The 26243-nt window shown below is 34.9% G+C and overlaps 1 pseudogene across 1 annotated transcript; it reads right to left on the bottom strand.

Moving 5' to 3' along the window:
• Positions 1–2605: 2605 nt before the first annotated feature.
• On the bottom strand, positions 2606–3837 carry LOC306661553 (S100P-binding protein-like; annotated as a pseudogene). Its single transcript has one exon. The product of its transcript is annotated as a S100P-binding protein-like (transcript).
• Positions 3838–26243: the final 22406 nt, after the last annotated feature.

Raw genomic sequence — 26243 nt, 5'->3', positions numbered from 1 at the left:
TTCTTTTCACTGACAAGAACTTTTATTTCTTTTTAATGACATTAAACACAACTGCTATGAGGGAAAAACATGATACTGAGGAGACACCAAAACTTCAGTTTCATAATTGATCCTGACAACAATGCAAGTAAATCAGGGCCTGTATTAAATGCAAAATTACAGGTTATTTCAGGCTCCTTATTTAGAAGTAAACTATTTAAACAGCACATTTGTACTCTGCTTTGTCAAGACCCCCTGTGGTGAGAACGTTGTCATGGATGAAGACAGTTAGGTAGGCAGTTAAATGAGCATAAAGATTACTCAAATATACAGCATGAATTCCACCTGAAATACCAGACTTAGAGGACAACACTAAATACAGGAGATTTGCAGTTTTGAAAAGATTAAAACTCCAGATTCTACCCACTACTATCTTTAAGGCAAACATGCCAGATAATGAGTTTTCTTTAGCTTTGTTTTTTATATCTTAAAATGTACCATGTTAACCACTAGAAAACAGCTCTCTCCTCCCCAAGTCCAACAGATTTAATTAAGCTGCTAAAACTTTAGAAAAACAGAATTATTTGAGTTAAGAGGAAATGTGATTGTCACATTGTCTAGTTAACCTGTCACCATTTAATTTGGAATAGGCGATGCTCCAATTACACATTCAGTCATAAACCCTCCTGTACCAGGACAGAGCATGAATCTTAGAGTTTTACCAAAGTAAAAATGCTGTCCTTTCACTCCTGGGGTTATCTGTGGGAATTAGCTGCAATGGTCGCTATTCTAACTACATCTAATTTTAACTACACTTTGATCTCAAAGGTGAATGTTTGGCACGTCTCACTCCATCAGGCTAATTTAGGACATCCTGGAGAAGTGACCAGCACTAAGTAAATGCCAATTATGTCAATTGAAATACAGATTCAGACTACTGCCTTTGAATGGAATTGCTTCATTGCATTCCATTTCCAGAATCTAAATGTCCAAGGAAAAGAGAATCCTTGATTGGATAAAAACAGTAAACACTTAGGGATATCTATCCAAATTTACTGGAGAATTGAATGATCAGTCTTTTCCCATGTTCATTTCTAAAGTGGGTAGAATGTTTAAGATGGGTTACTCACATACAAAGATGAGGCTGATAAAACAACACAACCAGAGAAATGCTACAGCAACTATGAACAACTTTCACAGAGTGAACAGCAGTAGAATGAATGCCAGACTGCAAAACGTCCTAAAATAATGTCTAGAGCTGTCTGTAAAGAAAGAATAACAAACCTCTAAGATGTCCATTAAGATAGATGCACAAAGTCTGTCAGCTCTGGTTAGAACACCAAACATTACAACTGGGTAATGCTTTTGTGGACATGCTTAACCATAATGCCAAAAGATCCACTTGAGTAGTTATGTGAAACTATACATCTGGGCCTGACCAAAGGAGGAGATGGTAACGTTCAGGGTCTAAAGTTACCTGTTAACCAATAATGGAAACAAGAGTACCATTGCAAAGTATCTCCCATAGGATGGAGGCTCCTAGGCTAACACCCATAAAGTTAGGAATCTGCAGATAAAACTAAAGACCAATTGACACCTCAATGGCATTGGGCAGCTCTTCAATAAAGAGAGCAAGGAGGCCATTCAAAACAGGCATATCCACGTCAAACAGGATATATGAACACTGCTTGAAGAACCCTAGAGAGTAGAGTGGTCACTTGGGGTGGGGAAAAAAAAAAAAAAAAAAGGGAAATCCTTGAAGAAGGACAGAAGACAGTCACAAGACAACAAGGTATTCAACAGAGGTTAATCAGCATTCTGTCAGAGTTAAGATGTATAAGATTTGTAAACAGTATGTGCAAAATAAGTTTAACAGAATAAAAAGTCAAAACACAATAATAAAAATTGGACTGGGGCTGTAGCTCAGTGGTATAGTGCTTGCCTAGCACATGCAAAGCCCTGGGTTCTATCCCCCATGCCCCCAACGTGGGAAGAAGAGTAGCTCATAGGTACAGAAAAGAAAGGATTTACATTTTCAATTCATCCTTTCATCAGGATTTTTCTCCTATTTGTCCTACTTAAAATGTCCTGGATTGCCAACTTTAAAATACTGACAGGTATTCAGAGATTCAAATTTAAAAAGATGGATTGTAAAAAGTAACATATTTCCATTCACAAGTCATCAACAATAATTAACACTGGCACACAGCATGGTAAAGAATCTGTTCCTTACAGTAAATTAAAAGATAGAACTTCTTTAGGACACCAGTGGACTTCACCTCTGCCTATGTTCAGCTGGGTGTTTTCTTGAGCCTGAGTGTTTCAGCGTCATGTTGGCTTTCAGGAGGCAGCCACCTTCAACTTAAATTAAAAAATTAAAAAAAAAAATATCACCTTAACACCTTAACACTGCTTAGACACAATACACAGATAGGCATACAAAATCAGGAGTATCTTCATACCAAAAAAAAAAAAAAAAAAAATTTGAGTCAACAATATGTATTTCCAAAAGATGATAAGTTCTTTAAGTAAAAATTCTTGTGAAAAATAAATTTGAAATATACGAAGCACAAAACTGTAGAATAAAATGAGGTGCTGCTCTGGACAGGACCCTGAATAGTGACTTTCATTGCTGATGGGATGAGAAAAAAGGACTGTACAAGTCAGGGAGATGCTGGAACTGATGGTGGCTTATTTTGTTCCTGTCAACCCACTGATTTAGACTGTATCTTTGCAGAGGTTTCTGTCAGACCCGGGCATAATTTAGCATGATGAGATCTGAAGGATGCTGCTGATTCATCAAGGCATACAGCTCCCCAGAGGTACCTACGTTAGAGTTCCCTTCATCTTCCATATGATCAAAGACACTCCTGAGATAAATTTGCTTCTGCTGTTCTAGATCTGATTGTGAAAATGTCAAAACATTAGTCCTGGTTTTGGTTTGTAGAACAGGAATGACTTTGCTCAGTCTTCTCTTATGGACTTTCATTTCCCCAGAATCCTTGTCAAGAACATGTTAGTTTGATGAACTGAAAAAAACAGGAATCCTCATTTCACAACTTGATTTGTGATCTACCATTTTTCCAGGATGAACCCATCTTTGGAGTCTCTGAATGGTCTGAGATATGAGAGAACACTGGTGTCGATTTCTTACCGTTAGGCGTATTTTTCAGAGACAGTTTGTTCGAAGTTATTGTTCAAAGAAGAGAACAGGGACCCATCCCAGGCAGAGTTATTGGGGTTGAGCTCTTCAGATTCAATGCAAAGTTCACTCTCATTAGGGCTGAGACCATCTTCTCTCATCCCTTCCTCAAGGGAAGAGGGTTTTTCAGTATCTTTGGATGAATCAATCTTGTCCTTATCAAGCACAGGATCACAAACTGTTGAATTAAATGGCACAACAACAGTTACTTTTATAAGATTCTTTTCTAGTGCAAATTGTCTGTTTAATGGTTTAGTAGGAATTGGTCCATGACCAACTGATGTACTTAGTTGAGGTAGTTTGAAGAGGCTAGCAGTCTCAGCTACTGGTCTTAAGTTGAAATAAATTTTTTTCTTGGGGAGTTTCAAGTAGACCTTGACACCCTTTCCCTCCATTCTCAACATGCCCACCATAATCTTTACACAACCTTTCTTTCAAAGGAAAGCACTCATCTGGTGGGTTGTCATCCTTCAAAGCTCATCAAATTCTTCCTCTGTGTAATTGAAATTATCATCATTTTCTTCTCCATCAGACAGCTCCAGCAAGGAGTCATCCAATTCATCTTCATCCAAGGAATTCCAAGAAAATGGAGCAGTGTCTTTAGGCATGAAAGAGGTACCAGAAGACTGTTCTGAGGGTTCTAGTGAGCACGTCATATCTCCAAAAGATGGCGCCTTACTCTGCCCCTGTGCCATTTTATTGTTGCCTCCCCTGCATATAGTTCTTGAAGAGATAAAATTCTCTGCAATAACAATAGGAAGTTACCAAATAAGAACAGGTGATATGTGAAAGAACAAATTACATATGTGTATAATACAAAAATGTACTCGTGTGGGGCAGAGAGGAGGATTAACATGAGACATTTGGTGTACTATCCACAGTTAAAGAAAATCATTATATTAAAGATGAAGAAAGTAAATTTATCAGAAACAACAAAGATAAAGCAAAATATGAAAGAGAAGAAAGAGAAAAGGAACTGATAAAAGCTAGTATGTTTTTAGTAGACATTTTAAAAACTTAATTTGTAGAATGGGGGAGAAGAAATAGTTGAGGAAATTATTTCTTATTTCCAGAAACAAAGATACATATACCACTTCAGATTGAAAATGTTTACTGAGAGCTGAATAGGACAAATAAAAGAGGTACACTGTGAGAGGAAAAACTAATTATTTCTAGAGTTTTAATGATAATGAAAAACTCTTAAAAGAAACAATAAAATATTAAAGTTACTTATAAAGAAAGAAAAATTAATTCGACAGGAGAGTTCTTACAGAAATAAATGATTGAAAACAAAGAGTTGTAACAAAATGACTCTCAACTTAAAATTCTATTCCCAATTAAATCATTATTCAGGAATGACAGTAGAACGAAGAAGATACACAAAACTAAGAGAGTTTACCTACATAGACTATAAATAAAAAAATTTGTAAAAGATTGTTTTCAGTGAAATGCATGGGGCAATAATATGCAAATGAATTAATAAAATAAATATCAAGCTTAAATATTTATTTACTTTAAGAGCAAAAACAGCAATAACAGGAACAAATTTAGATTAGGACAGAAAATTCTAAATGGCAATCAAATAAAATGGGCATTCAGAAATATTTAGGGAAAAGTTAAATTTCATCCTTGTCATTTTTGAACATGTTTATATACAATGTATATATTGTTTTACAAATATATGTATATGTAATATATATCTCCAAGAGATACTGAAACTATGATGCTAGTAGTTTGTAGACATTGGGAAAAACAATATGGAGATCAAGGTTATTTCAGCTTATTCTACAATATTTAATTTTTTTTATAAAATAGACCACTTGTAGCAAAATATGACAGAATTTGTGGTGTCATAATACATGTTTGTTATATTTGTGCACTTTGATGTGTTTTAAATTTCAAATTAATTTATTTTTAGAATAAATTTCTATAATAAATGGATTTTCTTTTCTTTGGTGCATATTAATTATGTAGAATGTTGCTCTCATTGAGTCTATTTACACATGCTTTGATAAATTTCAATTTCCCCTGATTCCTCTCTGCCTCGTATGGTCTTTTTCTGATCCTCTTCCTCTACACTAGTCTCCCTTTTACCTTGATGACAACACTTTAAAAGTTTTTCCTTCCTCTAGCTTCCACATAAGAGAAAATAGGTGATACTTTTCTTTCTGAGTCTGTCTTATTTCACTCAACATGAGACTCTCCAGTTCTATCCATTTTCCTGAAATGTCATAATTTCACTTTTCTTTATGGCTGATTAAAACTCCATTGTAAATATATATCACATTTCTTTATCCATTCATCTGTCAAGGACACCTTGGCTATTCCACATTTGGGCTATCGTGTATTATATGGCAATAAACGTTAGTATTCACATATCTTGAAAGTATGCTGACTTTATTTGGGTAAATACCGAGGAGTGCTATAACTGAATCATATGGTATTTTATTTTTAGTTTTTTGAGGAAATTTTGATTTCCCCAGTGGATGTACAAATTGGCATTTCAGCCAGTAGTATAAGATTCCTTTTTATCCACATCCTCACCAGCATTTATTGTTTTCTTGATTGCCTGATTGGAGTGAACGAATCTCAGTGTAGTTTTGATTTGCATTTCTCTGATTGCAAAAGATGTTGAACATTTTTTCATGTAATTTATGATAATTTGCACTTCTTCCTTTGAGAAGTGTCTGTTCTTTTCATTTGCCCATTTATTGATTGGGCTATATGCTTTTTGAATGTTGAGGTTTTTGAATTCTTTATGTATTTTTAATATTAATCCTCTGTTGGAAGAACACAGGGCAAAAATTTCTCCTGTTCTTTAGGGTGGCTTTTCACTCTGTCGATTTTATTTATTTATTTTTTCTGGGCAGCTTTTTAATTTGATGTCGTCCCATTAACTGATTTTTGATATCATGTCCTGAGCTATAGGAGTCTTATTCAGGAAGTCACTGCCTGTGCCTATGTGTCAAAGTATTTTCCCTGTGTTTGTTTCTAGCAGTTGTAGAATTTATGGTTTTATTATTCCATATGAGCTTTGGGATTTTTTTTTCTAGTTCTTGAAAAATATAACTGGTATTTTGATTGCTTTGAATCTGTAGATCACTTCTAGTAATATGACATTTTAGCATTATAAATTTTGCCTATGCATGAACATGGAAAATCTTTCCATCTTCAAGTGTCTTCAACTCTTTTCTTCAGCAATCTGTAAATTCCCTTGTAGAAGTCTTTTACATTCTTAGGTAAATTTACTCCTAATTATTTTATGTATTTATTTACTTTGAAGTTATTTTGAATGGAATTGTTTTTCTAATTTCTTTCCTAATTTTTTTTCTCAAGTTAATCATCTGCGTATAGAAAAGCTATTGGCTTTTATGTGTTAATTTTGTATCCTGCTACTTTGTTGGATTTATTTAGTAGCTCATGAAATCTTCTGGTTGAACCTGTATAGTCTTCTAATATAGGATCATATCATCTGCAAATAGGAACAATTTAACTTTTTCCTTCTCTCTATATATCCTTTTTATTTCAGTCTCTTGCCTAATTGCTCTGGTTAAAAGGTCAAATACGATAATGTATGAGAGAGAAAACATGTACATTCACATCTTGTACCTAATCTGGAGGTAATGCTTTCTGTTTTTCCTCAGTATGATAATGTTGACTTTGGATTGTCACATATATCATTTGTAATGTTGAGGCAATTCCTTCTATCCATAGTTTTTCAGGGTTTTCATTACAAAGTGTTGTTGAATTTTGTCAAAGACTTTTTCTGAATCCATTGAAATGATCATGTAATTTATGTCTACATATATAGTGTATTATATTTATTGATTTGCATTTGTTGAACCATTCTTACATCCATGGAATAAAATCAACTTGATTAGGTTGTCTGATCTTTTTGATGTGTCATTGAATTTAATTTGCAAGTATTTTATTAAGTATTTGGGTATCTATGTTTATCAAGGATATTTGTCTTCAATTTTCTTTCCTTGATGTGTGCTTATCTGATTTTTGGTATCAAAGAATAAGTTTGGAAGTATTTATACCTTTTCTCTTTTATGGACTAATTTGAGACACATTGGCATTTGTTCTTTAAAGATCTGTTAAATTCAACTGTGAATTTTTTATGGGTCTGGGCTTTTATTTTTTGGGGGAAGGTTTCATTTCTGCTTTAATGTTATTGCTTGTTATTTATATGTTTAGGTTTCTATTTCCTTTTGGCTTAGTTTTGGTAGGTTTTATGGATCTAGAAATATCCCATTTCTTTCAGATTTTTCAAACTTTTTATATGAATTTTCAAACTAGTCCCTAATGACCCTTCAGATTCCAATGGTGTCTGTTCTATTACCTGAGTTTCATCAATAATTTTATTTGTTTGAGTTTTCTCTCTCTTTTGTTAGTTGGGCTATGTGTTTATCAATCTTATTTATGTTTTCAGGAGACCAACTCTTTGTTTCATTGATCCTATGCATTGTTTCTTTATTCTCTATTTCATAAGTTTTAACTCTGATCTTGACATTTTTTTCTTCCTACTTGGTTTGGGGTTGGTTTTTCTTCTTTAAGAAGTTTTGAGGCAAAATTAGGTTGTATGTGTTAGCAATCTCTGTTTTTTATGTAGGCACTTGAAGCTTTAAACTTCCCTCTTATAGTCAGGTATGATGGCACACACCTATAATCCAGTTACTCATGAGACTGAAGCAGGAGGATTTTAAGTTTGAGACCAGGCTCAGCAACTTAGTGAGATCCCATCTCAAATGAACAAACAAACAAACTTCCCTCTTAGAATTTATTTACAGCATTTCCACAGATTCTGATACATTGAGTTTCAATATTTGTTTGACTCTAAACATTTTTTATATTTCCTCCTGACTTCTTCACTCACTGACTCATTCAAAATTGTATTGCTCAATCTTAACATCATTTTGGTAGTTTTTCTTGCTGTGGATTTCCAATTCCATTGCATTATTTTCTGAAAATATACAAGACAGTTTTTGAACTTTTTTTTGTATTTGCCAAGACTTACTTTATTGCCTAATAGATGCCAAGTTTTTGAGAAAGTTCCAAGTGACTGACAAGGAGCTGACATTTGATGCAATATTCTGTAGATGTCAGTTAGATTCAACTGATCTTCATTATAGTTTAAATATGCTGTTTTGTTGTTGATTTTATATCTGGATGACTTACCTTTTGGTGAGAATGATTTATTGAAGATCCCACCATTATTGAGTTGTGATCTATCTGTCCCCTTTATATAAAATAATGTCTGTTTTGTGAAATTGGGTGCATTGATATTAGGAGCATAAACATTTACAATCACAATATTTTCTTGTTGAGTTTTTCTTTATCAACATTTAATGACCTTATTTCTCTCCTTTAACTGTGGCTTGATATCTGATTTGTCAGTTATGAGAGTAGATACTCCTGTTTGCTTTCAGATTCCATTTGCATGGAAAATCATTTTCCATAATTTCACTTCCAGTGTGTAAAAGTATTTGCTTGTGAGGTACATTTCTTGGAGACAACATGCAGTTGGGCATTTTTTTTAAATCCTGTCTACCAGTCTGCATCTTTTAATTGAAGAATTAAGACCATTTACTTTCAGTGTATTATAGAAGGTATATTATAAAATGGTATTTATTACTTACCATTAGTTTGTTTTATTTTAATGTCTGAATCATAGCTAATTTCAATTTGCTTACCTAGTCTTCTAATGAGAATTAATCTTTTCCATGTTCTCTATTTATCTCAATCTTCTGTGTACAGGGTTCCTTTAAGTATATTTTGTAATACTGGCTTAGTGGACATGAATTTATTCAGTTAATGCTTATCTTTGAAGTTTTTAAAATTTCTTCTTCATTTATAAAGGATAAATTTCCCAGATAATGTAATCTAGTTTGGAAGTTTATTGTCATTCAGGTCTTGAAATACATTATTCCATACCTTCCTGAACTTAAAATTTCTTCTGATAGGTTTATCTTCATAAGTGACTTGATATTTCTCTATTACAACTTTTAAAATTCTTTCTTTGGTCTAATTTTTTGTGACATTTTTGTTATGATGGGTCATGGAGAGGTTCTTTTCTAGTCATGTTTATTTGTAGTTCTAAATATGTATAGTACCTGACTGTCCTATAGTACATTCCCAAGATTAAAGAATTTTTCTGCTGTTATTCACTGAATAGATTTTGTTAGCCAATAGCATGTATCACTACTCATTCCTCAGAATCTCTGAATCTTAAGTATAACCTTTTAATATTGTTCCAGAAATCTTGTGTATTATGTGCATGTATTTCTATTTTTTCTTTATTGCTATCTGAATATTTCAGTTCATCCACCTTGTCTTTGAACTCTGCTATAACTTCTTTTACTTGATCTGTGTTTTGGTGAGACTCTCAACTGAATTTTTTATTTATTTAATTTTTTATTTCCAAAATTTCTTTTCAGTTCTTTCTCAGACAGTTTTTGAACTTTTTTTTGTATTTGCCAAGACTTACTTTATTGCCTAATAGATGCCAAGTTTTTGAGAAAGTTCCAAGTGACTGACAAAGAGCTGACATTTGATGCAATATTCTGTAGATGTCAGTTAGATTCAACTGATCTTCATTATAGTTTAAATATGCTGTTTTAAATATGCTGTTTAAATATGCTCTATTTAAATGCTTTGTCACATCCTACATTTTCTCCCTTAGTTTATTTCTTAGTTCTTGTTTAAATTCATCAAGCATTTTCACCATCAATCTTTAGAAATTTTTTTTTTTTTTGCATTTCCTCTACCTCAATGTCTATAGATTTGGTTATTGGAGAATGATGAAATTTTGGAAGTGTCTTATTACCTTGTTTTCTCCAAGTCAAGATTTGCACATATGCTGGAATGGATATCTTTTCCCACGTTATCTGGGGGTTGGTTTTAGTGAGTTACTATCTCTTTACCAGGTGCACCTGGCTGGGGATATATCTCAACATGAAAGTACACAGCACCATTTTAAGAGGGGATAATAATCACCAGTAACTGCAAACACTTGAGAGCAAACTATATACAAAAAAGCCCTAAGAACTTATTTAAAATATTCTCTAAAACTCCACTAATCCAAAAATGAAAAAGGGGAGTAATTGAATAGGCCAAAAAATTAGGTATAAAAAAAAGTAAAATATTAAACTATACAACACATGAAAAAAAAAAAAAACAGGGAAACAGCAAGAAAAGAAGAGAGGAGAGATCTGGTAATGAAAATGAGAAAGCAAAAAGAAAAGATTATAAAAATAAGAAAGAACAAACAGAAATGAATCCAATTAACACATCCTCTTGTGGCTCAGAAAAGATGGTCCAGGAGTGTTGTGATCTGGTGGCTAAATCCCTCGCTGACTCATGGGGCAGCTTTTTATTCTCATGAGAAGACACTACACAATGGGTTTAGCAATATGGATCTCACCTCACCTTTCTCTTGCATGGACAAAGTGGCTTTGAAAGTTCTGCATTGGATCCTGGTACTTGAGAGCCCTCTGCTTGCATAGCACAGACTGTGTAGGACTGCGGTGGGTATGTGTATCTGCATCAGTTTCATACCCTGCTCTCTCCATTCAGTTCCTACTGCCACATATGGTGGCCTCAGTGGTTTTTGGCTGTGTGTGCCTACATAATTTTCTTTAATTTTCCATGCACGGTAGAGGGTGTATGCGTAGCTTGATGTTGATGTGTATTCCTTCTGTTCTGCTGCATTCCTATTGTTGGAGGTCTTTGTGGACTTTCAGATCACAGATTTCTCACTGCATAAATTATTTAGATGGTTTACCTCAAAGGCATTCTTCATGATAATATTCACTTCTCTCTCCAGGTGAGACGGAGCTGTAGAAATTAAATCTTTTCCAGGTGTGATCTACAGAAAATGGCTGCATGCCACAGTTTTCTACTAGTGAATAGAGAGAAAAAAAGAGTACTTTTGATGCACCAAACCATTAGGCAGCTCATGCCTCATCTAAATTCAGTTTTTTCTTCTTACTGCTGTTTTCAAGGTGATTCATCAATTTTACCACTTTCTTTCTACCCCCCCTTTTTTTACTTTTTATTTAGATGTACATCACAGTAGAGTGTATTTTGATATATTATACATACATGGAGTATGATATTCCAATTATGATCCCCTATTTGTGGTTGTACATGGTGTGGTGTTATAGTGGTCATGTATTCATATATGAATATAGTAAAGTTATGTTTGATTCATTCTGTTTTTTTTTTTTTTTTTATTTCCATCCCTCCTCCCATCCCTTCAGTCTCTTTTGTCTAATCCAATGAACTTCAATTCTATAAGCCTCCCTTATTGTGAGCTAGTATCCACCTATCAGAGAGAACATTCATCCTTTGGTTTTGGGAGGGTTGGCTCATTTCATTTAGCATGGTAACTGAGGACTTACTGTGAGCCATATACTATGCTAAACATTTTACCTACATATACCATTTCATCTAAATGCCTATCTTATGAAGTAGACACATAAGCAATACTACAGAGCAATGGTAACAAAAATGGCATGGCATTGGGCACCAAAACAGACAAGTAGACCAAAGGTACAAAATAGAAGACACAGAAACAGACACGCATAAATACAGTTATCTCATACTAGACAAAGTGGCCAAAAACATGCATTGGAGAAAAAATAGCCTATTCAATAAATGGTACTGGGAAAACTAGAACTCTGTATGTAACAAAATAAAGTTAAACCTCTGTGGCTCATCTTGCACAAAAATCAACTCAAAGTGAATAAAAAGACTTAGGCACTAGAACAGAGACCCTGCACCTAACAGAAGAAAAAGTAGGCCCAAAATTTTACCATGTCAGCTTAGGACCTGACTTCTCTTTCCCTTTTTGCCAACCTTCCCCCAAACCTTGTCCCATGTGCATGTTCAGGCTCAGTCTGCTCAACTTCCTCTTGTTTTCCATTCCAACAACCACATTTGAGACTTGCCAAGTCTCCGACTGTGTAATAACAAGGCTTGGAGCATTCTGATTGTCACCCACCTGGCCAAGCAGTTTTTTCGTTTCTGTTCTCAACTACAGAGAGGCTGGGATGTGCTGCTTGCTTGCACTCCACCATCTTGATTCTGATGAATTCTCAAATTAAAAAAAAAAGAAAAGCAACAAACTATATTCTTATCACTATGTAAATAAATTTGCTCGCAGAGGTAGGTAATGTAATATGAATTTATCTCCTAATTTTATTATTCTTATTAAATAAATATAAATCATCTTTTTTCTTATCTTATTTGTATTTATTATATTCTAAGTTTCTTCTTGTCCTCCAAGTCTTTCTATCCCTTCTGCTAAAATTGGCATTGGAGGGATATCTGCAGCTATTTTCCTATTCATTTCCTTCATTCTTTTCTGGATAATTCTTTCTTTCCTGGACTTCATATTTTCCTCATTTTTTTACTCAGTTTTTATAGTTTTTCAGTGTTTGAGTCTCAGGTAACATTATAAGCAAAGTATATGTAATACCCATGATCTGCATTATCAACACATACCTATATTCTATCTTGAATGACTGTTTGCTGCCTCTATGCAAAAGAATGCAGCAGAAAGAGGAGGGAACCCTCTTTGAAAGGTTATATTCAAAGGCTTCCATCCTTTCATTTTCAGCAGTAGTCTTCCATTCCATTTACTGCAATGCAGCATATTCCATTAAGCAATTTTAAAATGTCCAAACTACATTTTGTTTTTTGGGAGAAAGTCAGTTTGTAAGCTATATATTTTCATTGGATTTTAGGTGCAGTCTCCTAAAGGGACATTGGCTAAATATGTTACCACTAACAGTATCCATCCTGAGCTTTATGTTCTGCTTGTGTTCAAGATGCAGATTCTTGCTTACAGCATATGGTCATTTATAAGAAGACTTATTACAAGTCTTTACCCTCCTTGTTGCTTTACTGCTGTCCTTTAAAATTCAGTGCTGCTATGAAAAATAAGATCTTTTTTACTTTCGGATCTGAAGCAAAACATTTTTTTTTTTCATTGTAAACCTTTTTCCTTTTTTTCTTCTAGTTACTTGAGCCCTTATCCTTCATACCTGTCTCATAATAATTTCTAATTCTGTTCCACTCATGAACTTTAAGCTCCCATCAAGATCACCCCATTTGCTCCTCAATAAGTTGTTTAGGCAATTACTTACTTCTTTTCAAATGAATATTAGGGCATATATTGAATTAATGAGGCTAGGGTATACTAAGGAATATTTCAAAACAGGCAATGGCTTATGACAAGAATAAGTTTTTTCTCTCCCATGCTATGTGGGCCAGCAGCAGTTCTTTTCCAAAGCTACACTCCACACATTATCTTCCATTCACAACCCAGATTAAAGGATAACCCTCTTCTCAGACAGCTTTATCTCATATTTGAGGTCAAATAGAACACAGAAGAACCTTGAAATTATTCATAAAATTTCTTTTTGGAAGTGGTCATATCACTTTCCTTCCCTTTTTATTGACTAAAGCAAGTCACAGTGTGAAACATAGTGTCAACAGCTGCTAATGAACACTTCACCAAAATGGAACAAGCACAAAATATCAATGGACTATCAAGTCCATTTCAGTGGTTGACAATTCTGTAACTGTATCTCTGTTTACTTTTTCTCATATCAACTCTATTTCATAAGGTGAGCCAGCTATTCTTTTTTCCATCTTTTCATCATTTTTCACACCCCAGTAAACCAAAAGATTGTCCTGATTGACCTGAAATATTTTCATCTCTATCTGCTCTTCCTTATTCTTTTCTGTTCCAACCTAGTAAGACTTTCAGTCTCTCTCTTAAACGAATTACTCAAGTCTACCAACTGGTCTCTCTGGCTTCAGGCATGTGATCCTTCATGTCCATCCCCATACAATCACGTACTGATCATGACAATTACTTCCTTTTCCTCTCTAGCCTCATTCTTCCCCACCCTGAGACTCCTTACAGCATTGTCTTCCACACTGCTCTTTCACCCATTTATTTGTAGACTTTCTTCTCATTTTTTGTGACATCTCAAGCATCCCTCTCTTTGGATCATTGTTTTAAAGCTCCCAGGCTCTTGGAGCTCCTACAATACATAGTGTAAGCCATACCTTTTCCACTTATGATATTGACGATAATTACTTTGTATGCCTATCTTTCCCACTGGACTGTAAAATCTTTAGTGACTTGGACTCATTCTTATTCAGCTTTGTGTCCTTTAAGGGGCGACAACTGTCTTAGTAATCTTTGTATTCTTATGCCAAACAAAAATAATATGTGCCTGATAATTTTTGCTTAAAAAATAAGTGGAATTAAGGTAAAAAAAAAAAAAAAAAAAAAAAAAAGGTCCCTCCTTCAAACCCTAAAATCTGCAATAATTTTGGAATAAGTGTTTTTGGTTTTATACCTGAATTGAACCAGGTATTCTGAACATAGTGACTGGCATAAGTTTTGTTTGGAAAAGAAGTATAGATATATATATATCTCAGTATCATTAATTTCTTTCATTTATTCCCTTATCAGCAAAGATGCAACTGACAGATGTAAATAAATGTAAAGTGAATTTGCTTATATCTGAAAATTCCTCATGGTTTCTGTTTGCTAAAACCCTATGCATTTCTCTTGATACTCAAGAATCCTTGATATTGAAATGTATAGGTAATTAAAGTTAAAGTTAAAACACCCTTAACATAGATGTAATCACAAGAGACAGTAGTAGGAAAACATTGATAAATCTACAGATGAGACAGAATCCATCGTGGTGGACAAACTATATTTTACATTGCAGCATTTCAATTCAATGACACACAACAAATGGCAAGGGCAAATCTTAATAGAGGTTGTAATGCTCCAGTTCTGAGCTGTAAGCATCTAACACAGCTGACTTGTTTTCTGTGGAGAAGGCATTCCCCTGGTAATTGTGTTACATAACTATCCTATTATGTGAACTTGATAAAAAATTAAGAGTGAGGACAAAAATTTTAAAATACTATGTGAAATTCCAATTCATATCTTAAAGTATTAACAATATTCCAAAAAAGAAAAGAATCCTTAAATTATATTACATATATATCTATAGTTAAAGGACTAATTTGGACTCACAAATCCTTTGATGGATTAAAATGCTTTGCTACTGGCAATTAAGACATTCGTATCTTTGTGACTTCATATATACTTCAAATACACAACAAGCATCCCAGTGATACCATTTCACTGATGAGAATTTTGTTAAGATTCTATTATATGGTAGGCACTATAATAAATGATAGTGATATAGTACTGAATAAACAAAAGTCTGCTCTTAGAGGTTATGTTCTAGTGGAGGGGATCATGGAAACAAATTAATAGGACAACTATCAGACAGTGACAAGTGGTATAAAAAAAATAAAAGCATAAGAAGATAGTACTTGGTGGTCAGGCACCTCCATGATGCACATGCACAGTATTGTAGTGAAGTGAAGGAGTGAGTCCTGGGGACAGTGGGAGCTTAAGAGCAAGGATGCAGGATGGCCTTGAAGCAGGACCCTAACTCGTTCTGCGTGATTGGTGGATAAAAGTGAGGAAAGGGGTCTAGGCCTTGAAAACCAGGCAGATCATGACAAGAACTTTACTTTTGTAAGCCATGGACATATTTTGAGAAAATGAATAGCCTTGGAAAGCGATAATTTGGCATTTTGTAGAAAATATGCCCTTAGGAGGAATTTAAAATGATTCCTTTTCATTATGCCTCTCAGCATTCAAAAAAGTGACCATGTCTTTAAATTAATTTAACTAACAAACAAACGTGTCAATTTCATTGTACATAAATTGATATTTTGTAAATAATTGGGTAAATAGGGGGCCTAAGAATTGAACTAAAACAATATTCTTTTTCAATAGTAATATTGTGGACTCAAATTAGGGATTGCAAAAGAACACATATCTGTGTTAAATGATTTCTAAATATAAAAGTATGTTTACATGGGCAATCCTTGTAAAGATACTGCACATTATTAGTACACAAAAGAATATTATCACTAATAAAAAAGCACTTTATCACATAATATTACCAGCCGAATATGGTTTAAATATCTGACATAATATCCCCTTATGAAGTTAACAAAGTACAAATAAAGGTGTGTATTCGTATGAGTGAATAATGGGTAATTTGATTTTGGTATGTGGTGTATTTTGTTTCTTATAATGTCAGTCATTATTCTATTTGATATGTAGAGCATTCTTAGATTGACATATTTAAAATTAATGAAGCATTTGTCCTCCCTGAGAAGAAACTAATAAGGAAATTTTATCCTGGTGAATTATGTAGGGAGAATTAAAACAAATCAATTTTGTCTTAGAGTAGGTATTTTCCAAATTCAAAGGCATCCTGATCACTAATATGAATTGATATGTTGCTTAGAAACCAATGATGAATATTTTAAAATCTCAACGAAATAAGTTAAGTAGAATAAAAATGCTGAAAGTAGTGTTTCATTTCTGGATCTTAAATTTAATGCAAACTTCTCTCTAGTGTTTTTCCTTTGCATGGATAATTTATTGAATACCTAGCATTTATTGTTAGCTTTCTATGTACTAGTCCTTAGTGATGACTTTATTCAAAGATCATGTATCTCTAGTTTGTCCTCAGGTCATAATTTACCCACCAAAATGTTGTATGCATACCTATCTATCAGGTGTTGTATCCAGTGAAGTTTACAACTCACAATATAATAGCTTGTGAATTAGAAGAAGAAACTCCCTTCTGAATGTGTAAATTAGGACAAGCTTTTCTTCTAGGCATAAATAGTCCTATTATTAGAGAGTTTAAAAAGGTGATGACATTTGGGGTCATAGAAAATTTGCCTCTCCTCTCCCCTGTTTTGTTTCTGGAGTTTAGAGCCTCATGCTAGGACAAAGGGCTGGCAAGTGGAGTTCTGGTTGGACTTCTGTTGCCATTCTCTCCTCTGAATACTTTGGTGTAGTGTAAAAAAAAGGGCACAACTGTACACAACAACCTTACAGTTAGTGGTTCTCACAGTAAGAAATCTGAGCGAGCAATTGTGTTAGATAGTATTTAGGGAAAGTTCTCCACAGAATGTGATATTTGCTTTTTGTTTGGTTTGGCTTTACGTAAAAGAAGTAAAATATTAATGGCATAGAGTAATCAGCTTTCTTGTGGGACATTTGTTCATGTATAAAACATACTTTATTTCAACCCCACTATCAATTCTCTACTCTCCCCTCTCAATCCCTTTTCTCATCTTTAATAATCACCCTTCTGCTTTTTTGTTGTTTTTAAAATATTTTTCTAGATTTCACCTATGGGACTTCCACATATGATAACATGTGATACTTTGCTTTCTGAATTTGGCTTATTTTACTGAATATGATGATCTCTAGTTCCATACATTTCTCTGAAAGTGATATGATTTTGTTCTTCTTCATGGCCAAATAATATTTTGTTTTGTGTGTCTAGCACATTTTCTTTATCCATTCACCATTGACAGGCACCTGAACCGATTCCATAATTTGGCTATTGTGAATGGTGCAGTGATAAACACAGGTATACAGGTTTTTTTTTTTGGTGAATTTTAATTCCTTCAGATGTATACCAAAGAGTGGGAAAGCTGGATTATATAGTAGTTCTATTTCTAGTTTTTTGAGGAACTTTCATACATTCCCACCAACATTTCTTTTCCTTGTATACTGTCCAGGATTTGTTATCTGTCTTCTGGATTACTACCATTTTAACTAGAGTAAAATGTAATCTCAATGTGGTTTTGATTTGCTTTGCCCTGATGGCTGAACATATCAAACATTATTTTTTTCATATAGTTGTTGGTCATTTGTATATCTTTCTTTGAGAAGTGTCCGATATTTTCATTAGACCGTTTATTGAATAAGTTATTTGATTTTTTGATGTTAAGTGTTTGAGTTCTTTATATATTCTGGATATCAATCCTCTTATGGAAAAATATTTGGAAAATTTTTTCTTCAATTCTGTCACCGTGTAAGAGTTAATTGTTTCCTCTGTTCTGCAGAAGTTTTTAAAATTTACTGCCAACCCGTTTGTTCATACTTGCAATTATTTCTTAAGCTGTGGGAGTCTTATACAGGAAGTCACTGCCTGTGCCTATATCTTACAGTTCTTCCCCCATGTTTTCTTCTAGGAGTTTTAAAGTTTCAGGTCTTATACTGAAATCTTTGATCCATTTTGAACTGAATTTCATACAGAGAGAAGGATCTAGATTCCATTTTCTACATATGGATATACAGTTTCCCCAGCACTGTTTGATAAACAGGATGCCTTTTCTCTTATATATATTTATTCCACCTTTGTCAGGAATCAGATGGGTGTAGTTGCATGGGTATATTTCTGTGTCCTCTATTCTATTCTGTTGGCTAATATTTCTATTTTTATGCTAAAGTCTTGCTGTTTTGTTCTTTTTTTTTTTTTTTTTTTAACCTATGACTATAATTTGAAATCAGGTATTGTGATACCTTCAGCATTCTTTTTGCTCAGGATTTCTTTGGTTATTCTGGGTCTTTTAAAGTCTTTATTATTTGTTGGGCATGGTGGTGCATGCCTGTAATCCCAGTAACTTGGGAGGCTGAGGCAGGGGGCTCACAAATTCAAGGCCAAACTTTACAATTTAGTCAGGCCCTAAGCAACTAAGTAAGACTCTGTCTCTGAATAAAAATAGGAAAAGGGCAGGAGATGAAGTTCAGTGGTAAAGCATCCCTGGGTTCAATCCCCAGTACCAATAATTAAAAAAATAATTTCACTTTTTTTCATTGAATTGGTAGAATTTAATTAATGTGCATATAGTTTTGGTTTGGATATGAGGTGTCCCTCCACAGTTCCCATGTTATTGTAGACAGGTTCAGAGAGGAAGTGACTGGGGTGTGAGAGCTGTAACCTGATCAGTCCATCCTAACTTGAATGGATTTTGTGGTCACCTAGACAGGTGGGTATACCTGTAGCAGGTGGGTCACTGAGGGCATGCCCAGGAAGGGTGCCTCTTCCCTGTAGCTCACCACCATGAGTGAAGCAGTTCTTCTCTGCCTTCCTCTTCTTTCTTTCTTTCTTTCTTTCTTTCTTTCTTTCTTTCTTTCTTTCTTTCTTTCTTTCTTTCTTTCTTTCTAACAAATGGGAAACATGTTGTTTCTCTGTACATGGAGTAAAGGTATACAATTTGGGTAATCATAAATTTACATAGGGCAATGTTGTTTGATTCATTCTGTTATTTTTTCCTTCCCCCCACCCCTCCCACACCTCTTTTCCCTCTATACAGTCCTTCCTTCCTCCATTCTTGTCCCCCTCCCTAACCCTAACCTAAACCTAAACCTAACCCTAACGCTAACCCCTCCCATCTGCCATTATATGTCATCATCCGCTTATCAGCGAGATCATTCATCCTTTAGTTTTTTGAGATTGGCTTATCTCACTTAGCATGATATTCTCCAATTTCATCCATTTGCATGCAAATGCCATAATTTTATCATTCTTTATGGCAGAGTAATATTCCATTGTATATATATACCACAGTTTCGTTATCCATTCATCAACTGAAGGGCATCTAAGTTGGTTCCACAATCTGGCTATGGTGAATTGAGCAGCAATGAACATTGATGTGGCTGTATCTCTGTAGTATGCTGATTTTAAGTGCTTTGGGTATAGGCCAAAGAGTGGGAAAGCTGGGTCAAATGGTGGTTCCATTCCAAACTTTCTGAGGAATCTCCATACTGCTTTCTAGAGTGGCTGCATTAATTTGCAACCCCACTAGCAATGTATGAGTGTACCTTTTTCCCCACCTCCTGGCCAAAACATATTATTGCTTGTGTTCTTGATAATCGCCATTCTAACTGGGGTGAGATGGAATCTTAGTGTAGTTTTGATTTGCATTTCACTTATTACTAGAGATGTTGAACATTTTTTCATATATCTGTTGATTGCTTGTAGATCTTCTTCTGTGAAGAGTCTCTGTTCATTTCCTCAGCCTATTTGTTGATTGGATTATTTAATTCTTGGTGTAGAGTTTTTTGAGTTCTTTATAGATTCTGGAAATTAGCGCTCTATCTGAAGTATGAGTGGCGAAGATATTCTCCCACTCTGTAGGCTCTCTCTTCAGATTACTGATAGTTTTCTTTGCTGAGAGAAAGCTTTTTAGTTTGAATCTATCCCAGTTGTTGATTCTTGCTTTTATTTCTTGTGCTATGGGAGTCCTGTTAAGGAAGTCTGCTCCTAAGCCAACAAGTTGAAGGTTTGGACCTACTTTTTCTTCTATAAGATGCAGGGTCTCTGGTCTGATTCCAAGGTCCTTGATCCATTTTGAGTTGAGTTTTGTGCAGGGTGAGAGATAGGGGTTTTATTTAATTCTGTTGCTTATGGTTTTCCAGTTTTCCCAGCACCATTTATTGAAGAGGCTATCTTTTCTCCATTGTACATTTTTGGAACCTTTGTCTAGTATGAGAAAATTGTATTTATTTGGGTTTGTGTCCATGTCCTCTATTCTATACCATTGATCTACCTGTCTAGTTTGGTACCAATACCATGCCGTTTTTGTTACTATTGCTTTGTGGTAGAGTTGAAGATCTGGTATTGCAATACCCCTGCTTCGCTCTTTCTACTGAGGATTGCTTTAGCTATTCTGGGTTTCTTATTCTTCCAGATGAATTTCATAATTGCTTGCTCTATTTCTGTGAGGTACATCATTGGGATTTTAATTGGAATTGCATTGAATCTGTATAGCACTTTTGGTAGTATGTCCATTTTGACAATATTAATTCTGCCTTTCCAAGAACATGGGAGATCTTTCCATCTTCTAAGGTTTTCTTTAATTTCTTTCTTTAGTGTTCTGTAGTTCTCATTGTAGAGGTCTTTCACCTCTTTTGTGAGATTGATTCCCAAGTATTTTATTTTTTTTTGAGGCTATTGTGAATGGGGTAGTTTTCCTAATTTCTCTTTCTGAAGATTCATCACTTATGTATAAAAATGCATTGGATTTATGAGCATTGATCTTGTAACCTGCTACGTTACTGAATTCACTTATGAGTTCTAAGAATTTTCTGTTGGAATTTCTAGGGTCCTCTAAATATATAATCATGTCATCAGCGAACAGGGATATTTTGAGTTCTTCTTTTCCAATTCATATCCCTTTAATTTCTTTGGTTTGTCTAATTGCTCTGGCTAGAGTTTCAAGGACGATGTTGAATAGAAGTGGTGAAAGAGGGCATCCCTGCCTTGTTCCAGTTTTTAGGGGGAATGCTTTCAGTTTTTCACCATTTAGAATGATATTGGCCATGGGCTTAGCATAGATGGCCTTTACAATGATAAGGAATGTTCCCACTACCCCAATTTTTCTAGAGTTTTGAGCATGAAGGGATGCTGTATTTTATCGAATGCTTTTTCTGCATTTATTGAAAAAATCATGTGATTCTTAACTTTAAGTCTGTCGATATGGTGAATGACATTTATTGATTTCCTGATGTTGAACCAACCTTGCAACCCTGGGATAAAGCACACTTGATCGTGGTGCACTATCTGTTTAATATATTTTTGTATGTGATTTGCTAAAATTTTGTTGAGAATTTTTGCATCGATGCTCATTAAGGATATTGGTCTGAAATTTTCTTTCCTCGATGTGTCTCTGTCTGGTTTAGGGATCAGGGTGATATTGGCTTCATAGAATGAGTTTGGGAGGGTTCCCTCCTCTTCTATTTCATGGAATACTTTGAGGAGTATTGCAATGAGCTCTTCTTTAAAGGTTTTGTAGAACTCGGCTGAAAACCCATCTGGTCCTGGACTTTTCTTTGTTGGTAGGCTTTTGATGACCTCTTCTATTTCATTGCTTGAAATTGATTCATTTAAGTTGTGTATATCCTTCTCATTCAGTTTAGGTAATTCATATGTCTCTAGAAACTTGTTGATGTCTTCGAGGTTTTCTGTTTTGTTGGAATATAGATTTTCAAAATAGCTTCTAATTATGTTTTGTATTTCACTCGTGTCTGTAGTGATATTTCCTTGTTCATTTTCATTTTTAGTAATTTGAGTTTTATCCCTCTTTCTCTTTGTCAGTGTGGCTAAGGGTTTAACAATTTTGTTTATTTTTTCAAAGAACCAACTATTTATTTTGTTGATTTTCTGATTGTTTCTTTTGTTTCAATTTTGTTGATTTTGGCTCTGATTTTAAGTATTTCCTGTCTTCTACTACTTTTGGTGTTGGTCTGCTCTTCTTTTTCTATGGCTATGAGCTGTAGTGTTAAGTCGTTTATTTGTTGATTTCTACTTCTTTTGTCAAATGAGCCCCATGAAATAAATCTTCCTCTAAGTACTGCTTTCATAGGGTCCCAGAGATTTTGATATGATGTGTTTTTGCTCTTGTTTACTTCTAAGAATATTTTTATTTCCCTCCTGATGTCTTCTGTTATCCATTCATCATATAATAGTGTATTATTTAATCTCCAGATATTGAAGAAGTTTCTGTTTTTTATTCTGTCATTTATTTCTAATTTCAATCTATTATGATCTGATAGAATACAAGGTAGTGTCTCTATCTTCTTGTATTTGCTAACAGTAGCTTTGTGGCATAAAATATTGTCTATTTTACAGAAGGATTCATGTGCTGCTGAGAAGAAAGTATATTCATTCTTTGTTGGATGGTATATTCTATATATGTCCATTAAGTCTAAATTGTTGATTGTTTTATTGAGATCTATGGTTTCTTTATTCAATTTTTGTTTGGAGGATCTATCCAGTGGTGAGAGAGGTGTATTAAAATCACCTAGTATTATTGTGTTGTGGTCTATTTGATTTCTGGAATTGAGAAGGATTTGTTTGACGTACATGGATGAGCCAATGTTCGGGGCATAGATATTTATGATTGTTATGTCTTGCTGATTTATGGTTCCCTTAAGCAGTATGTAATGTCCTTCTTTATTCCTCCTGACTAGTTTTGGCTTGAAGTCCACATTATCTGAAATGAGGATGGATACTCCAGCTTTTTTGCTGTGTCCTTGTGCATGGTATGTTTTTTCCCATCCTGTCACCTTTAGTCTATGGGTATCTCTTTTTATGAGATGAGTCTCTTGCAGGCTGCATATTGTTAGATTTTTCTTTTTAATCCAATCTGCCAGTCTTTTGATTGATGAGTTCAGGCCATTAACATTCAGGGTTATTATTGTGATATGATTTGTATTCCCAATCATTTGACTCATTTTTGTTTTTTGACATGATTTGGTTTCTCCTTTATTTGGCTATTCCTTTAGGCTAGTTCCTCCCATTGCTGATTTGCGTCATTGTTTTTCATCTCTTCCTCATGGAATATTTTGGTGAGAATGTTCTGCAATGCTGGCTTTCTTTTTGTAAATTCCTTTAGCTTTTGTTCATCATGGAAGGATCTTATTTCATCGTCAAATCTGAAAGTAAGTTTTGCTGGGTATAAGATTCTTGGTTGGCATCCATTTTCTTTCATGGCTTGGTAAATGTTGTTCCAGGTCCTTCTAGCTTTTAGGGTCTGGATTGAAAATCTGCTGATATTCTTATTGGTTTCCCCTGAATGTAATTTGATTCTTTTCTCTCGCAGCCTTTAAAATTCTGTCTTTATTTTGTATGTTAGGTATTTTCATAATAATGTGCCTTGGTGTGGGTCTGTTGTAACTTTGTATATTTGGAGTCCTATAAGCCTCTTGTACCTGGTTCTCCATTTCATTCTTCAGATTTGGGAAATTTTCTGATATTATTTCATTGAATAGATTGTTCATTCCTTTGGTTTGTTTCTCTATGCCTTCCTCAATCCCGATTATTCTTAAATTTGCCCTTTTCATGATATCCCATAATTCTTGTAGATTCTGTTCATAATTTCTTACCATTTTTCTGTTTGTTCAACTTTGTTTTCAAGGTTAAATATTTTGTGTTCAATGTCTGAGGTTCTGTCTTCCAGGTGTTCTATCCAATTGGTTATGCTTTCTATGGAGTTTTTAACTTGGTTTATTGTTTGCTTCATTTCAAGGATTTCTGTTTGTTTTTTTCTTTTCAGTATCTCTAACTCTTTATTGAAATGATCTCTTGCTTCCTGTATTTGCTCTTTTAACTGTTGATTGGTACAATCATTTAATGCCTGCATTTGCTCTTTCATGTCCTCCTTCAATGCCTATATTTACTCTTTCTTCTCCTCGTTTGCTTCCCTGATTGTTTTAATTATGTACATTCTGAACTCCCTTTCTGACATTTCTTCTGCTGTGCTGTCATTGGGTTTGATTGATATAGTATCTAGGTTTGTTTGGGACATTTTCTTCCCTTGTTTTCTCATATTGGTCAAATATCAGTGGGACTCTGAGATATTGCAGATTTCCTCTATTGGCTTATAGTGTCCCTGTAGATTTCCAGTATATCACCTCCCAGCCTTCAGTAGCCTGAAGTCTTGGAGTAACTTGATAATGCAGTGCTTCTGAAGAAAGCTGCCGCTAGCCTGCTAGTGGTTCCAGGGCTTGGAGCTGGCTCTGTGTGGAAAGGCTCTCACTGGGCTGTCTGCTCTGAGAAGCTGACCGTGGAAGGAACCTGCAGCCGGAGGGAGCAGGGCTGCTTGGAGAAGTCCCTGGCTGCCCTGCCCTGGTCCCAGAGGCTGCCTGTGGGCCAGAGCTCGCCACTGGCTCAGGGACTTGGAGCTGGCCCTGTGCAGAAAGGCTCTCACTGGGCGGCCTGCTCTGAGAAGCTGGCTGTGGAAGGAGCCCACTGCTAGAGGGAGCAGGGCTGCCTGGGGAAGACTCTAGCTGCCCTGCCCTGCTCTGAGAAGCCGCCCCAGGCCGAGCTTCAACCGATGGGGGAGACTCACCCTGTGGCTCTATGTTAGTCCGAGTCTCTCAATGCCTCCCCTTCTTGAATCCTGGGTTCTGGAGCAACAGGAGATGCAGTCACCCTCTAGTCCGCCATCTTGGATCGCCCTGCCTTCCTCTTCTGCCATCACAATTTGGACTTGGGCCCAGAGCAATGGAGTCAGCTGACCATGAACTGAACCTCTGAAAAAGAATTAAAAAAAAAAAAAAAAAAAACCGAAGAATCTGGGGTCACATGTCTGTGGGAAATGGCAGCAGCAAAAAATGTAGTTGATTGAGAATAATCAAACTTGATTCCCCAGGCAAGCTCCTCCCTTCTGCTTTTTGTTTTGTCCAGGCCTCTAATCTATTGAATGGGCCTGTCCACATTCCGAGCAGGTGTTCCTTTCTCAGACTGCTGAATCACATGCCAATCTTCTCTGTGATTCCTCTCAGACACACATCCAGAAATGTACTTTATCACATTTCTCAGTCTGGGCAAGCTGACAATCAAGATTAACCATCACAATTGCATTATGGTCAAAAAAGATATTTCATATGATTTAGTTTTGAAAATTTTTTGGAAACTTATTTTGTGTCCTATCATATGATCTATCCAGGAGAGTTTACCTGTGGTGTTGAGAAGAATGTGTATTCTGCTGCTGTTAAATTGTTCTGTAAATGTCTCATAGATTCCTTTAGTGTTGGCTGTAGTTTAACTTTTTTGGCTTGTTTGTTTATTTGTTTGACTTTATTTTCTCTCTGCATAATCTGTCCATCTCCAGAAGTGTGGTGTTAAAGGTCCCCTATTATTGCATCTTAGTCTATGCCTCACTTATGTTTTTAACATTTCCCTTATATTTTGAGATGCTCCAGTATTGGGGAGATGTGGTATATATGGATATTTGTTATTTCCTTTTACTGATTTAACCCCATTTCATTATATAATAATCTTCTTTGTCCTTTTGTTCACGGTTTTTATTGTAAAGTCTATTTTGACTAAGCATGGCTACTATAGCTTTATTTTGAGTTCCACTTACACCTTTCAACCTTCAGTTTGTAAAGTTCTTACAGATAAAATGATTTCCTATAAAAAGCATATACTTGGGTCTTTATTTTTTAAATTTATTCAATCATTTATATTTTTTAATTGGAGAATTTAATCCAGGTACATTTATGACAATTATCAATAGATAAGTTCTTACTAAAGCTATTTGGTGATTATTTCAAGGTTTTACTGTAGTTCCTTTCTCTTTTTCTCCATTTCTCAAAGTCTTCCTTTTTGAGAAAGTGATT

This window comes from Sciurus vulgaris (genome assembly GCF_902686455.1).
Source record: "Sciurus vulgaris genome assembly, chromosome: 5".
NCBI classification, from domain to species: Eukaryota; Metazoa; Chordata; class Mammalia; order Rodentia; family Sciuridae; genus Sciurus; species Sciurus vulgaris.
This window is presented reverse-complemented; position numbering and strand designations above follow the sequence as displayed.